Below are 18,220 nucleotides of genomic sequence, written 5' to 3' on the forward strand. Positions count from 1 at the left end.
GGATCTGCAGTTTCTTCTCCAGCCTCTTACAAAGTCTGAGGATGCAAGCCTGGGAATTTATCCACGTGAAGGTGCTGTAAGGCTGCAAATAACACCTCCCTGGTGATATGAATGACCTCCAAAACATCAACAATTGTTTCCTTTATCTTTTGAGCAGCCAATGAGGAGAAATATTCCTTAAAAATCCCTCCGATCTCCTGTGGCTTGAGACATAGGCAGCCCAGCAGATCTTTAAGGCATTTTACTGTCTCCCCTACTACCCTTTTATTCTTAATATAGCTGTAGAACCTCTTGGGGTTTTCCTTATCCTTACCTGGCTGATCCAACTCATACTCTCTTTGTCCCCCTGATTTCCCTCTTAAGTGTATTCTTAATCTTTTTATAGTCAAGAAGTGATTCACATGTCGTGGACCTCCTAAACACAACATATGTTTCCTACTTTTTCTTGACCAGATACTCAATATTTCTTGTCGCCAAGTTTCCCTAAACCTGAAAGGTTTACCCTTCACCTTAACAGGAACATGCTCTTCCTGGAGTCTTGATAAATGAAAACCTCTCACTTCCCGTTAATTCCTTCCCCTTCAAACAGGCTCACCCAATTAAACTCTGTCGGATCCTGCCTAATTCCCCAAAATTAGCCCTGCTCTGCTCCAGGTTAGGACCCTAACCTGTGGCCCTATCCTATCCAACACTATATTAAAACTAACAGAATTATGGTCACTAGAGTCAAAATTCTCCCTGACGGCCACTTCAGTTAGTTGCCCTGCCTCGTCCCCTAAGAGGAGTTCCAGTATTGCACCCTCCTGAGTAGAGCTCTCTATATTTTGATCCCTCTATATTTTGAGACAGGAAACTTTCCTAGACACCATAGAACCATAGAAACTACAGCACAGAAACAGGCCTTTTGGCCCTTCTTGGCTGTGCTGAACCATTTTCTGTCTAGTCCCACTGACCTGCACATGGACCATATCCCTCCATACACCTCCCATCCATGTATCTGTCCAATTTATTCTTAAATGTTAAAAAAGAACCCGCATTTACCACCTCGTCTGGCAGCTCATTCCATACTCACTTTTTACAAATTCCACCCATCCAGAGCCTGAACGTGCTGAGTAGCACAGAGAATACTGTGAGCACAAAAATCTGTTTCTTTACACAGGTAGGCATGTGAATGTGCAGAGAATGGAGGGACATGGACATTTTGTAGGCAGAAAGGTTTAGATATTTAACTACTATTTTAATTAGTTCAGCACAACATTGTGGGGTGAAGGGCTGGACTGTTATATGTTCTAGAAAAGAAATGCTGTGTGTCTATCTCTACTACAATCAAGTACTTGTATTGCCCAAATTGTCTACTGTGCATGGCACCTGGATTGAAATTGGTTTGGAAAGAAGAGATAAATTTGGTGCAGCTGCTTGTTGGGTGAGGACAGCGAATAACTGTCACCTGTAGGTGAGGGAACTATTGGAGAACTTTTGGCAAAGGTCCTGAAACAGCATGCTGCACCTTGTCTGTCACCAGGATAACTGGTCACAGGTGTTACCACTCATAATTATATTTAAAGCTCCTGTAGCTGGCAAATCTAAGTGGCATTGCAATATTAGCCTTATCATTTTGCATTTAATTAGATATTCAAGGAAGAGGTGCCTTTTACTTAATAACAATTCCCTAAGTATCTCCCCACTTCCTCCACCCTGCCACTATCACACTGCATTTTTTCCCCAATTGTTCAATGTGCTTGTTTGAATTTAATGGATGCAATAGGTGTTTGTATGAAATATTACTTCACAGTTCTGAGCCAGATCAATATTCTTTGGAACATCTTGCATCACTAAGCATTCAGTGATTAATAATCTGTGCACTTACCGTGCACTCATTGCATTCTTTATACTTCCTTTCAAAGATTGTCTCCTGGACTTGGCAATATCTTTTGCAGATGCCAATAGCATTCACCAAGCAATGCATCTTCTTGATAGAATGCCTGATATGAACTTATGAGGTTTCGTTCTAGGTTGGTTTGCCATTGAATTCGATCTGTCAGAGATCTTGAAAAGCCAGGCTTTCTGATTGGAAGTTGCTGGAGTCTACCCTGATACAACATGAATGCAGCATCTGCTTTGGCTTTCTACTAATTCAGTGTATTTATCAGGCACGTAAACTAAATATATAATCTATCTATAAGCTCTCTGGCATGACAAATCTTATGAATTAACTAACACATGTAATTATCTTGATGTACATGAACAAATAAAGGATTGAAGTTTAAAAAACTTCAAACAAAGCATATTAAAATGCTTCAAGCAATACATCTACTTTTGCCTTCATTATTTTTAAATGTACATTAATTTCTCATTTGCTGATCTAATGAGCTTATAATTATCATTAGGTACCTTGTTATCTTTCTTTTGCAATATAAGATTCACTGCCAATCTTCTTTGTACACAAATTTTTGTTTTGCTCTAAGGAATAGATAGAATTTCATGGAAATAAAAATATGCTGGCCTAGAATGAAGGGGTTATTCGTATGAGATGCGATTGATGGCTCTGGGCCTGTACTCACTGGAATTTAGAAGAATGACAGGTGGATCTCATTGATACCTATTGAGCACTGAAAGACCCAGGTAAAGTGGACGTGGAGAGGATGTTTCCTATGGTGGGAGAGTCTAAGACCAGAGATCACAGCTTCAGAATAGAGGGTCGTCCATTTAGAACGGAGATGAGAAGGAATTTCTTTAGCCCAAGGGTGGAGAATTTGTGGAATTCGTTTGCACAGGCGGCTGTGGAGGCCAGGTCATTGGTTGTATTTAAGGTGGAGGTTGATAGGTTCTTGATTAGTCAGGTCTTGAAATGTTCCAAGGAGAAGGAAGGAGAAAGGTGCTGAGAGGAAAAATGGATCATCCATGATGAAATGGCAGAGCAGACTCGATGGGCTGAAATGCCTAATTCTGCTCCTGTCTCTTATGGTTTTATGGTCTAATAACATGTTTACACAAGAGATTCTGTAGATGCTGGAAATTCAGAGCAACCCACACAAAATGGTGGAGATACTTAGCAGCTCAGGCAGCATCTATGGAACTGAATAAACATTTGATGTTTTGGGGCAAGACCATTCTTCAGGACTGATGAGGAAGGGAGAAGATGTCAGAATATAAAAGTGGGGGAAAGGGAAGGAACACCAGCGACAAGGTGATAGGTGAAGCCAAGAGGGCGAGAAAGGTAAAAGGCTGGAGAAGAAAGAATCGCATAGGAGATGAGAGTGGACCATGGAAAAAGGAGAGGAAGGAGGGCACCAGAAGGAGGTGATAGGCAGGTGAGGAGAAGAGGTAAGAGGCGAGAGTGGGAAATAGAATTCCCATATTACCGACTTAATCAGTTTTGTTCTCTGATAATCCTTATACATATTCATACCAATGATGTTCTGTGCGGAATCATTTTGAACTGTTGTCACTGCAGGAACATTATAGATTAGGCACAGCGAATAACAGCAGAAACCTGCTCTGATAAAGCTGGTTGAGGAATTACTACTGGCCAGGACCTTAGATGAATTCCTCTTCCAAATGGTATCCTGGGTCCTTTTACATTCAAACCTGGGAAGTAAAATGGAGACAAATGAGTTGGCCTAGAGTTTGTGCTCACTTTGCATATAAATTATTGAATGATATAATGATTATAAATAGCAGCGAATAAGTGCTGTCAAAATAAGAGTGGGTTCACAACCCAGATTTCCAGCAGAACATATTCATTGATGAAAACGTCATAGAAAAGGAGGGTGTTCTGTCCACTTACTCTTTTGCTTATGGTCGGAAAGACAGCAATGCCTAACTCCACTGCCACCAACCTCATAGTTCCCGCACCCTGCACCTCCCACGTCTACCCCTTACTCAAGATCCACAAACCTGCTTGTCCAGGTAGACCCTCCTGCCCCACTGAATTCATATCTGCATACCTCGACTCTGTTTTGTCCCCCCCGAGTTCATTCCCTTCCTACCTACATCCGTGACACTTCACACGCTCTGGATCTTTTGAATAATTTCAGGTTCCCTGCCCCCATCACCTTATTTTCACTATGGATGTCCAGTCCCTATACATTTCCATCCCCAACCAGGAAGGTCTCAAAGCTCTCTGTTTCTTTCTGGACACCAGACCTAACCAGTTCCCCTTCTCCACCACTCTCCTCCATCTAGCGGAATGTGTCCTCACTCTTGATAATTTCTCCTTTGGCTCCTCCCACTTCCTTCAAACAAAAGGTGTAGCCATGGGCACTCACATGGGTCCCAGCTATGCCTGCCTTTTTGTTGGCTATGTAGAACAGTCCGTGTTCCAAGCCTATACTGGTGTCACTCCCCTACTTTTCCTGCACGACATTGACGACTGCATTGGTGCTGCTTCCTGCATCCATGCGGAGATCAACGACTTCATCAACTTTGTCTCCAACTTACACCCTGCCCCCAAATTTATCTGGTCCATTTCCGACACCTCCCTCACTTTTCTCGATCTCTCTGTCTCTATCTCTGGAGACAGCTTATCTACTGAAGTCTTATAAACCCACAGACTGTCACAGTTACCTGGAATATACCTCCTCACACCCTGTTACTTGTAAAAACGCCATTCCCTTCTCTCAATTCCTCCATTTCTGCCGCATCTGCTCTCAGGATGAGACTTCATTTCAGAACGAAGGAGGTGTCCTCCTTTTTCAAAGAAAGGGGCTTCCCTTCCTCCACCATCAACACTGCACTCAACTGCATCTCTTCCATATCACGCACGTCTGTTCTCACCCCATCCTCCAGCAACCCTACCACGGATAGGGTTCCTCCTGTCCTCACCTACCACCCCACCAGCCTCCATGAGAAGCACATAATCCTCTGGAACACGCCATCCCCAACGGGATCCCACCACCAAGCACATCTTCCCTCCTGGCACTTATCTTTGCAAGCGGAACAAATGCTACAACTGCACCTCCACCTGCTCCCTCACTACCATTCAGGGCCCCAAACAGACCTTCCAGGTGAGGTGACACTTCACCTTTGAGTTGGGGTCATACTGGGGCTGGTACTCCAGATGTGGCCTCCTGTATATAGAAACATAGAAACATAGAAAATAGGTGCAGGAGTAGGCCATTCGGCCCTTCGAGCCTGCACCGCCATTTATTATGATCATGGCTGATCATCCAACTCAGAACCCCGCCCCAGCCTTCCCTCCATACCCCCTGATCCCCGTAGCCACAAGGGCCATATCTAACTCCCTCTTAAATATAGCCAATGTACTGGCCTCAACTGCTTCCTGTGGCAGAGAATTCCACAGATTTACCACTCTCTGAGTGAAGAAGTTTTTCCTAATCTCGGTCCTAAAAGGCTTCCCCTTTATCCTCAAACTGTGACCCCTTGTTCTGGACTTCCCCAACATCGGGAACAATCTTCCTGCATCTAGCCTGTCCAATCCCTTTAGAATTTTATACGTTTCAATCAGATCCCCCCTCAATCTTCTAAATTCCAACGAGTACAAGCCCAGTTCATCCAGTCTTTCTTCATATGAAAGTCCTGCCATCCCAGGAATCAATCTGGTGAACCTTCTTTGTACTCCCTCTATGGCAAGGATGTCTTTCCTCAGATTAGGGGACCAAAACTGCACACAATACTCTAGGTGTGGTCTCACCAAGGCCTTGTACAACTGCAGTAGTACCTCCCTGCTCCTGTACTCAAATCCTCTCACTATAAATGCCAGCATACCATTCGCCTTTTTCACCGCCTGTTGTACCTGCATGCCCACTTTCAATGACTGGTGTATAATGACACCCAGTTCTCGTTGCACCTCCCCTTTTCCTAATCGGCCACCATTCAGATAATAATCTGTTTTCCTATTTTTGCTACCAAAGTGGATAACTTCACATTTATCCACATTAAATTGCATCTGCCATGAATTTGCCCACTCACCCAACCTATCCAAGTCACCCTGCATCCTCTTAGCATCCTCCTCACAGCTAACACTGCCACCCAGCTTCGTGTCATCCGCAAACTTGGAGATGCTGCATTTAATTCCCTCATCCAAGTCATTAATATATATTGTAAACAACTGGGGTCCCAGCACTGAGCCTTGCGGTACCCCACTAGTCACCGCCTGCCATTCTGAAAAGGTCCCGTTTATTCCCACTCTTTGCTTCCTGTCTGCTAACCAATTCTCCATCCACATCAATACCTTACCCCCAATACCATGTGCTTTAAGTTGGCACACTAATCTCCTGTGTGGGACCTTGTCAAAAGCCTTTTGAAAATCCAAATATACCACATCCACTGGTTCTCCCCTATCCACTCTACTAGTTACATCCTCAAAAAATTCAATGAGATTCGTCAGACATGATTTTCCCTTCACAAATCCATGCTGACTTTGTCCGATGATTTCACTGCTTTCCAAATGTGCTGTTACCACATCTTTGATAACTGACTCCAGCAGTTTCCCCACCACCGACGTTAGGCTAACCGGTCTATAATTCCCCAGTTTCTCTCTCCCTCCTTTTTTAAAAAGTGGGGTTACATTAGCCACCCTCCAATCCTCAGGAACTAGTCCAGAATTTAACGAGTTTTGAAAAATTATCACTAATGCATCCACTATTTCTTGGGCTACTTCCTTAAGCACTCTAGGATGCAGACCATCTGGCCCTGGGGATTTATCTGCCTTCAATCCCTTCAATTTACCTAACACCACTTCCCTACTAACAAGTATTTTGCTCAGTTCCTCCATCTCACTGGACCCTCTGTCCCCTACTATTTCTGGAAGATTATTTATGTCCTCCTTAGTGAAGACAGAACCAAAGTAATTATTCAATTGGTCTGCCATGTCCTTGCTCCCCATAATCAATTCACCTGTTTCTGTCTGTAGGGGACCTACATCTGTCTTTACCAGTCTTTTCCTTTTTACATACCTATAAAAGCTTTTACAGTCAGTTTTTATGTTCCCTGCCAGTTTTCTCTCATAATCTTTTTTCCCCTTCCTAATTCAGCCCATCAGTGAGACCCAACATAAATTGGGAGACTACATCACAAGCACTTACGCTCCATCCACCGGATAAAGCAGGATGTCCCAGTGGCCACCCATTTTAATTCCACTTCCCATTCCCATTCCAATAAGTCAATCCATAGCCTCCTCTACTGTTGTGGTGAGGCCACACTCAGATTGGAGGAACTACTCCTTATATTCCCTCTGGCTAGCCTTCAACTTGATGGCATGAACATCGATTTCTCCAGCTTCTGGTAATGGCCCCCCGCTTAACCATTCCCCATCTCCTTTTCCCTCTCTCACCTTATCTCCTTGCCTGCCAATCGCCTCCCTCTGGTGCGCCTCCCCACCTTTCCTTTCTTCCATGGCCTTCTGTCCTCTTGTATCAGACTCCCCCCTTCAGCCCTGTATCTCTTTCACCAATCAACTTCTCAGCTCTTTACTTCATCCCTCCCCCTCCCAGTTTCACCTATCACCTTGTGTTCCTCTCTCCCCTCACCTTTTAAATCTACTCCTCACCTTTTTTTCTCCTGCCAAAGGGTCCCGGCCCAAAACGTTGACTGTACTTTTTTTCCATAGATGTTGCCTGGCCGGCTGAATTCCTCCAGCATTTTGTGTGTAATGCCTAGCTCCACGTTACTGCTTTTTGTGTCAAAACCAGTAAATTCCCTTTCCTCAAGCACTTATTCCAGCAACCAGTACGATTATTCAGAAAATCAGCCGACATTTCCCTTTTAGAATGAGGGTTTAGGATCTTAATAATTCTCACAATTGAAGTTTGCACATTTATCTAAAATTGTTCAGAATGAGGATTTCAGTCAGAAGTCCCATAAGTCTGGACTAAGGCCATTTCATGAGTTCCTCGGATTTAAGAAATAGAGCAGCTATGTTGAATTTGCTTCACTTTGCAGTAAAATCACGGATAAAGCTGTGTCTCAAACTTATTTACCAGCCCCTCAGTATCTGATCCAGCAGCCTTTTGATCTTCTGAATTGGAATCAGGTTTATTAACACTGTCCTATATAACATGAAATTTATTTTGCAGAGACAGTAAGGTGGAAAGATATAAAAATTACCATAAGTTGCAAAATAAACAATGCAAAAAAAGGAATAATGAGGCAATTCAGAAATCCAACAGCAGAAGAGAAGAAGCCGTTTCTGAATCATTGTATGTGGGTCTTCAGGCTCCTGTACCTGCTCCCATTTGATATTAATGTGTGGAGAGCAGGTCCCAGGTGGCGAGGGTCCTTAATGATGGATGCCACCTTCTTGAGGCGCCGCCTCTTGGAGATGCCCCTGACAATGGGGAGGGTTGTGCCCCTGATGGAGCTGGCTGAGTCTTCCACCCTCAGAAGCCCTTGGAATCCTACATATTGGAGCCTCTATGTCAGGCTGTGATGCAACCAGTCAGAATGCCCTCCACCGTGCATCTGTAGTCTTTGGTTATGTACCAAATCTCCTCTACTCTGAATGAAGTTGAGTCAATTCTTTGTGGTTACAATGTGTTGAGCCCATGACATATCCCTTGAGATGTTGACAACCCGGAACTTGAAGACGCTTATCCTTTCCAGCATTGATTACTCAATGAAAACTGGTGCGTTTTCTCCTAAATTCTTCTTCTTGAAGTCCATAATCAATTCTTTGGCTTTGCTGACATTGAGCCCAAGAGTGCTGTTGCAACACCACTCAACCAGCTGATCTATCTCACTCCTGTACTTCCCCTTGTCGTCATCTGCGATTTTACCAACAACACTGGTGTCATCTGTGAATTTAAATGTATGCTTAATCACACAATCATGAGTGTAGAGAAATTAGAAAAATGGGCTAAGCACACATCCTTGCTTTGTGCCTTTGTTAATGAGGAGGAGATGTTATTACTAATCCGTACTGACTGTTGCCTCCCAATTGCAAGTCAAGGACCCAGTTGCAGAGCGAGGTACAGAGGCCCAGGTTTAGACGCCTGGTGATTAGTACTGAGGGAACAATGGTGTTGAATGCTGGGTCTACAACGTCTATAGTCCTCTGACAAAGGGAACTCCAAAGATTCACAAACCTCTGAATTATGAAAAGAAATTCTCTTCTTAATCCAAACTGGCCAGCCCTTTTCCTTGAGATTGGGCTCCTTATTTCTGCTCTTCAGCAAGAGAAAGTAACTCTTAACATCTGCTATTCTTGCTATTCCTTCTGATAAACTTTTGTGTTTTAGTGAAAGCTTAGATCTAGTAGTTTAGGCTTATGCCACAAACATTTTCTCTGAGGACAACCCCATGATTTTGTAAATCACTCTGGCAAAAATGCTTCATGTTTCCTTCAAAGCAAGTCTTTCCAAATATACTGTGAGTATGAAGATACTCTGGGAAACTAAGGCATCATGTCTTAATGCTAATTTGAATCTGCATTAGAAAATTTTGAGTGAGAAATAAATTTTTCCAGGATGACAGGGATAATTATACTCTTCCTCTTCAGAATAATACTATAGGATTATTTTACATCCACCTGAGAGCATTGATAGGCCTTCTGAAATGCAGTGTGGCCTTCCTTGGTTTTGGACTGGATACCTGGGTAGATTTTGTGTTCAAATCTTTAGCGTAACAACCTTGTGACTTATAAGTGAATTTCAGAAGTGGATTCCAATGAACAACAATAACAATAGTATATGATTAGTATTAGTATTTGACTAAATATCCTCTGTTGGGATTTCAATCTATAATCAGAGTCAAAGTCATAATACAGCATGGAAACAAGGCCTTTGGCCAAATGGTCGATGCTGACCAAGTTGCCTCACCTAATCTAGTTCCATTTGCCATTGTGGCCATAACCTTCCAAATCTTTCCAATTCATGTAGCTGTCCAACTATCTTTAAAGTTGTTCTTGTACCTGCCACAGCCACTTCCTCTGGCAGTTGATTCCACATAGATAGCACGCTTAGTAAAATGTTGTCCTTCAATTACCTTGTAAATCTTTCCCCTCTCATTTTTCTTCTAGTTCTTGATACTCTGGGGAAAAAGGACTGAGTGAATTCACCTCACTATATGAATTCTCCTATGCCCCTCATGATTTTATACACCTTGATAAGACCACATCTGAGTCTCCTATACTCTCAGGAATAAGCAAGTCCAACCCGATAACTCAGTTCCTCAGGTCCTGGAAGTGCCTATAGTACAATCCCAACAATGTGATCATCCCCTTCTTACTTCTCAGTTTCACCCACAAAGCCTCACTGGGTAATCAGTTATTTCATCTGACTGCTTCTGTGACATTCCCCTTAATCAGCTCCCGCTTTTCCAACGTTCCTTCGCCTCTAATCACCTGTACTCCGGAAGATGGAACGGCCAGTCCTGTCCCTTCCTTAGCCATATCTCCATAATGGCTATAATGCTGCATACTCGAATAGTTACCCAAGCCCGACATCCACATTACTTGTCTGATCTCTTGCATTGAAATAAATACAATTTAATCCAATGGGGTTTCTTCCCTCCCTGCTATTTTCCTGCCTATTATACCTATTCAAATTGCATCACTTCCCAGCCGCTCATTTGCCTTTATGATGCTTGGATTCAAGTTTAAACCCATCTTGGTAGCATTGGCTAATATGCCTTCCAGGATATGTTGCCCAGTAGGGATCCCAATGATCCAAACATTCGGAAATAATCAAGAGATTACTACCCTCAAAGTCTTGCTTTTTAACTTTTTTCCCTTAGTTCCCTATAATTAACTCCACAGGACCTTATCCCTTACTCTATTAAGACATCTGTGCCAACATGTTCAGTGACTTCTGACTGCTCACCCTTCCCCTTGACGCTGTTCTGTAGCCACTCCGTGACGTTCAGGAACCTGGCACCGGGGAGGTAACGTAGCATTCCGGAGGCCTTTTGTGGCCACAGAATGTCCTATCCACTCCCATAACTATCGAGCCTCATCATGTGGTCCTTTCTGCCTTCAACCTTCCTCACTGATCCTTAGAGCCAGTCCTGATGCCACAAACCTTCCTACTACAGCCTTCTCATGAACAATCACCACCCTCCACCAACAGTATCCAGAATGCTATACTTGAGAGGAATTACACAGGGGAATCTTGCACGATCTGCCTTCTCCCTTTTCCTTAACAGGTGGCCACCCAGCTGCTTTCTGCTCTCAGGTTGGAGAAGCAACCCTCTCCCTTCTCTCTTTTTCTATTCCACTTTCTGTCTTCCCTCTTATCCTTCACTTCACTTGCCCCTCACTTCTCTCTGGTTCCCCTCCTCATTCCCTTTCTCCTGTGATCCACTATCCTATCCTAACAGATTCCTTCTTCTTTAGCCCATTACCACTTTCACCTATCACCTCCCAGCTTCTCACTTCATCTCAGCTGGCCTCACCTATCACCTGCTAGCTGTACTGGTTCCTCTCCTCCTCTCCTCCTCTCCTTCCTCTCCTCCTCTCCTTCTCTCCTCCTCTCCTTCTCTCCTCCTCTCCTTCCTCTCCTCCTCTCCTTCCTCCTCCGGCTTCTTTCCCCTTCTTTTCCAGTCCGGATGAAGGGTCGTGGCCCAAGTTGCCAATTTTTACTCCTTTCTATAGATACTGCCTGAACTGCATTTTGTGTGTGTTACTTTCTGCCTCTATCTTAGGAGTGACCACCTCAGAAAAAACTTCCTTGAAAGTAGTAAATAAAGCTACTGCAATGGACAATATTCAGCAGAGTGTTCCAACCATGCCTATAAGAGAAAAACTCTGATTAGCTATTATAAAGCCTTGGTTGAACTGAAGTGCAATGTGTAGTTTTGATTGCCACGTGGTATGGAGCAGAGGCTTAGAAGGCAGATGTCAAAGTTGAGATACTAACTTCAAAAGGGGAGCTAAGTTTTGGACTGGAGCAGTGAAGTGAAGAAACAATTTAATAGAAGTTTGAAACGTTTTGGCAAATGGGAAGCTAGATAGGTTTTTCCTGAACATTGAATATCATTTACTGAAGTTCTGAGGAAAATGCATAATACAGATGTTCACTGGAGATGAATGGTGTTCTGTGGAATAACTGCTTTCATTTTAAAGAAAGGTGTGGCATTTATTTCATCTGCATCCTGGCTTCAAGCCAGTTGTGAATAGAACTGCCTTTCATCTTACACAATGTTGCTCTTGTTGGTACTGATATCAATCTTTTGTAATTTATTACTGCGAAGTACAGATGTCAACAGCCCAAAGCCTTTAAATCCAATTTGTTACCGTAATGTTTTTATTTCTGTTTTTTATCCACATGCAGTCAGTAGAGAGTTGATATATATTCAGGCGAACAGATATATTGGGCTAGTTATTTGCAGTGTACTACATTCTGATTAACCATCTTTCTACAGAAGCTAAATCAATAGCAGTTCATTTCTTAGCTGCAGTAGCTAGTGGTTGTAACGACCAATAGATTCTGTTGGTTTATTCTTGGTGATGAGTATGTCTTCAAACTGCACCTTGTCAGTTTTGGAGGAGTTTATTGTTGATTCATACACTGGGCTGAGACTTGCTTACCTGCAGCCAACAGCTTGATGTTCACTATGCCGTGTGTAACAAATTCCCCAAAGAAATGCTGCTTTCAAATGATCAAGGGTTTAGGGTATTGTCAAACTATTTCATTGTTTCAACTGCTTGGTGACCTTGAGATTACAGATGTTACCTGATCGCCTAAAGCCAATCTACTCAGGTTTCCTGTGGAGTGCATTCACTGATGTTGATTGAGCTTGAGTTTGAGAGGTTCTTGGCCTCTGCTTAGATGGTCAAACATCAGGTTAGTCTGAATAAACAGGCTAGTAGTACAAGCTTTCTTTCTCTCTCCATCTCTGTCTCTAACTCTAACTCTAACCCTACCCCTAACCCTACCTCTGTGTGTGTGTGTCTCTCTCTCTATCTATATATATATATATATATATATATATATATATATAAAATCACCATTGAAGTCACCTTTCTAACATTTCATTAAAAAGTTCATTTATTTTGGTTTATTTTTTAATTGATGTTGAAGTTTATTCGGTCATCATCTGAAAAATCCAATCACGCTATACATTTGGTCAGTAAACATGTTCTCTTCGTCTTCTGTCAGTACTATTGTTCAGTTCTACTCCAGTAACTCCACCGTTTGTTTCTCAGGAACTATTCCTTGAATGGGAAAAATGCTGCAGGGTTTCAGTAACTAGGTTTTTAATAACTACAATATAGTAACACACTAAATTCTACACTGTATGTATATATGCTTTATTATCCCATTTACGTTCCTCTGAGTGAGACAAGGGATGAAGTTCAGGTGTCTCCTATTCCTTCCTTAAGCCCATCACCGCTACTGGGGCAGTCCACTGACAGCAGCTGACCAGAGTCCTCTATCCTGGGCCAGTCTTTCTAGTTGTCTCTGGGTGTAACCCATCTTCGAAGATCCTTCCTCTCCCAGGGACAAGGACTTCTGAACTTCTGCAGGTGTTTCTGTAGAGCTGGGATTTTACTGCCAACCCTCCTCCTCTTGCAACCAGGTTTGGGACTGTCCATGTCAGAGTTCACCTCTCCCGTTGTTCAGTCATGATAGATCAAAAGGTTCAGAGGATTGTGGCAGGTTTCCTCTGGTGAAAGTATCAAAAATCAAAGCATCATGGTCCCAGGATAAAGGGACTAGCTATCTGAAAGTGAGATGGAGTGAACACTTTCTTTGAGGGCTGTGACTCTGGCATTCTCTACTCCGGAGAGCCATGGAGACAGAATTACTAGATACAGATAGCAGATTTTTGGTCTATGTGAAAGAAAGGGGTATGGGACTTTGAATGTAATCAGGTCAGTCTTGTTGAATGAAGAAGCAGGCTTAAAGTGCTGTTCAACTTACTCTAAATTCTTATGTTCTAATAATTTATATATGTGTTCAATTGTAGAAACGGAATGTACGGCATGATTTTAATACATTGCTGTACCAGAATCTGCTGAAAAGTTTGAAAGTGGATGGCTTCAGTAAAAGATGTTCTATTGTTAATCCTGCCCAGTCCAAGTGACAGTACTTACAATGACATTAGAGAAACCATAGACTTTGCATTGGCAATGAGAGAGTGTAGCAGGTGATGGTGAAACTAGAAAGCTGGATTGTCTGAGAAGGAGAATGCTTGGCATGGAGGGCAGGAAATGGACATGAGATTGACTGGGACGCTCCGTCAGAGTGAACTGACTCAAGCATCGGTCCTCAGAGACAAGTGGGATTGTTCTATTGGTTGAATGATCCAGATGCAGAGGGAGGACACAGACAGAGGAGCACTGTTATTCCAGAGGAGTGGGGAGTAAGAGTAAGCTCATAATGGGGAATAGTGAATTCTTGGTTGTCTGGAACAACAGAGAGAGTAGGGGGATTAGCATGTAGTTCAGGGATAAAGCAAGTCCCTACCAGGCACCAGACAATGAAAGTCTATAAAAGGCTTAAGAGGCATCAGCCACAAACTGTAGGCTAAAGTGAACTTTACTGAATTCATGAGGCCACACTCAGGTTGGAGGAGCAACATCTTATATTCCACCTGGGCAGCCTCCAACCTGATGGCATGAACATCGATTTCTCGAACTTCTGGTAATGCCCCCACCCCCCCTTCACCATTCCCCATCCCCTTTGTCCTCTCTCACCTTATCTCCCTACCTGCCCATGGCTGCCCTCTGGTTCTCCTCCTCACTTTTCTTTCTTCCATGGCCTTTTGTCCTCTCCTATTAGATCCCCCACTCCTTCTCCAGCCCTGTATCTCTTTCACCCACCTACTTCCCAGCTCGTTACTTCACCCCTCCCTCTCCTGACTTCATCTATCACCTTGTGCTTCTCTCTCCCTTCCCCCCATCTACTCCTCATCATTTTTACTCCAGTCCTGCTGAAGGGTCTCGGCCCGAAACACCAACTGTTCACCCTTTTCCATTAATGCTGCCTGGCCTGCTGAGTTCCTCCAGCATTTTGTATGTATTTACTGAACTCATGCTAGGAGCCTAGCAACAGCTCCATAAACTTTGCCATTGTACATTTAAGGTAAAACTGGAACTGTACACAGCTCACGCAGAGGATAGGTACTGAAGCTTGACATTGCAAAAAGCATATCTCACTCTATGTATACCCGGTGCCTGTGTGGTAGAGAAAGCAGCGGGTAAAGCAGATATTGTAGGAACAAGGAGAACTTTAGATCTGTCAGTATTCATTCTGGAACAAGTGACTTCCCGGTTGATGTCAGCTGGTAATAAAGAGAATGTTTGTACTGAATGTAAACCAGACTTCGTGTGAATTCTTTCTATCTACAGAGGGGAAGTGGAAGATTCTTCCAGTGGGACTGGGGTCATACAAGGCTTGGGTGAGTTTATTGGCACAAAGGATTCTACCAAAGCAAGTGTCCACGGTCCTTTTCAGTCCAACGCTATCAGACACCCTGGAGAGAATTCAAGAGAAGCAGGGCAGAAAGTGGAGGATTGTGCAGGAGATGGCGAGTGAGAATGTGAGCAGCTTCACTAGGGGCATTGTTTCGAAATGCAAGCAGGGTATTCAGTGGAACTGATTGCACATCCGAAGAGTGCGATAAAGATGATACATGATAGGCCATCATGTTGATTGAGTGGGTGACTGAGAAGGCCATTTTGAGTGATCCTGTGATGGGATAGGATGTGTATTTCCATACTGTTCACTGAGGCAGACTAAGGCAGTGTTGCTATCACTCCTGAGTAACAAGTGGGATGGCTACTTGGGGTCCGGCAGGATTGGGTCAATCCAATTAACTAACATAGTAACTTTGTTTGAGAATGCGCCCGTGACCCTGGGAACAGACTGGGCCAACTCAATCAGATTGAGGAGATGTGTTATTGAAAGAATTATGGGCTGCAAGGAAATTCAGAAACCTATGGGACGTTCTGGTCCCAAATGAATAGACCACCAGTTTGGTGGGTTTGGGAGACACCGAGGAGGTTACAGATTGCATTAACTTGCAGATAGGTACTACAGGCTACAGCTTGAACAAGCAGTTCAAAGGAAACAGTAGATATAGTGAAATTTCTGTAGAAAAACTGAGTGAGAAATAACGGAGGAGTACCTCAATGAATGGAAGGTCTGTGTTTCAGAGACCTTAGAAATTACTTTCAGCTCAGACATGGGAGCTGGGCATACTTAATTAGCCATTCATAAATACAAGAGAATCTGTAGATGTTGAAAATCCAGAGTCACACACACAAAATGCTGGACGAACTCTGGAGATCAAGCAACATCTATGGAGATGAAGAAGTCAATGACCTAAGATCTAAGTCGATGTTTCGGACTGAGATCGTACATCAGGACTGGAAAGGTAGGAGGAAGCTGCCAGAATAAGAAAGTGGTTAAGGGTGAAAAGTGAAAAGTTTAAGAGGAACATGAGGCGAATTCTCTTCACTCAGAAGGTGATGAGATTGTAGAATGAGCTGCCAGTGCACGTGCTGCATGTGAGCTCAATTTCAATGTTTAAGAGAAGTTTGGATAGGTTTGTGGATGAGAGGGGTATGGAGGGCTATGGTCCTGGTGCAGGTGTTGGGACTGAGTAGTTTAGATGTTTTGGCACAGATCAGATGGGCTGAAGGGCTGATTTCTCTGCTGTAATTTTCTATGACTCTATTGCTAAGTATCTTCATGCATTTTCACCTTACTTTCTTCTTATTTTAAAATGTAATTTTAGAATATTACTTATTTCAGTTGTAATAGCTTTTGGGAGTTTATAATCATTTATAATCTCTGTCAGTTTCGGCCATTGGCTTTACTTGCTGTCACAGGATACGAGGGAGGTACTGGGTCATTGCTTCATTGCCCCATTAAAGTGTCTTCCAGTCTAGGGGCCTTGCTATTGTACCTGGCAGCTTTAGGCCTGTAAATTAGACCTCCTACAATGAACGGGTTAACTAAAATCATGGGAGTAAAATAAACTGAAGATGTTGGAAATCTGAAACAAAAATGAAGGCTGCTAGAAGCACTTAGGATGTCAAGAATCATCAATGGGGAGAAAAAGTGAGCTGATGACTTGATTCAAGGACACTTCATCAGAGCTGGAAATGTGAGAGGACAATATGCACTCAGTGGCCACTTTGTTAGGTACAGCCATACACCTGTTCGTTAATGCAAATATCCAATTAACCAATCAATGCATAAAAGCATGCAGACATGGTCAAGAGGTTCAGTTGTTGTTCAGACTAAATATCAGATTGGGAAAAAAGTGATCTAAGTGACTTTGACCATGGAATGATAGTTGGTATCATTCCATGGTCAAATAATCGTGCTTTACGACAGTGATATGCAGAAACTCATCCCTGAACACACATGTCGAACCTGGAAGTGGATTGACTACAGCAGCAAAAGAACATGAACATACACTCAGTGGCTGCTTTGTTAGTGCTAAATTTTGTATATTTCAAAACATTAAACTAATTCAAAAGAGACATAGGTGTCCAAGGATGTAGGTCTAACTTTGTGTTTACTTAAAGCGAGGCAAGCATGTATCACGTGGTAGCGTGATGATGTATACAATTCACGTATTTATACATATAACTCGTAATTAATTATTTAAAGAAACAAGGATGCTTACACAAACAATATATTTACAATATTACTCAAATACTTTATACTTTATTGTCACCAAACAATTGATATTAGAGCATACAATCATCACAGCGATTTGATTCTGCTCTTCGTGCAGAAATATTAACTACACAACAATTAGGCCCAGGAGGTACCTAATAACGTGGCCACCGAGTGTATTTTAAGTTTCAGGAGGGATATTGTCTGTGACAGAGTGCAGACCAAAGTTGTCAAGGTAACAATTTCTTTCAGAAACTGGCAGAAGAGAAAAAAGAACCTGAAATAGAAGAGAACAGCCTCACCTATTGAGAGTACATTGTGTCCCAAGGGCAGCAATGTGCCCAGACTGAAGATAAGGTGCTATTCCTTGACCTTATATTAGACCTTGTTGGAACAGTATAGGAGGCCCAAGTCAGACAGGTCAGAATGAGAATGGGATAGAAGATTAAAGTAATAGGTGACTAGACAGCTCAGGTTCCCTCTCACAGACTGAAGTGCATTGTTATGGATCATCTAATCTGTGTTAAAATGCTTCATATAATTGCAACCGCAGTGTGATGTCATAGGGCGATTCTAGTGTCAGCAAGGCTTGTCCCAGGGAGTTCGCCTTAACGCACAAGCCTGCTTTAATTCTCCAGCAATTACACTAAGAGAATGAACTGCTGAACCTGCAGTAGGTTAGATCT

Source organism: Mobula birostris, chromosome 1 (assembly GCF_030028105.1).
Source record: "Mobula birostris isolate sMobBir1 chromosome 1, sMobBir1.hap1, whole genome shotgun sequence".
In the NCBI taxonomy this organism is placed as follows: domain Eukaryota; kingdom Metazoa; phylum Chordata; class Chondrichthyes; order Myliobatiformes; family Myliobatidae; genus Mobula; species Mobula birostris.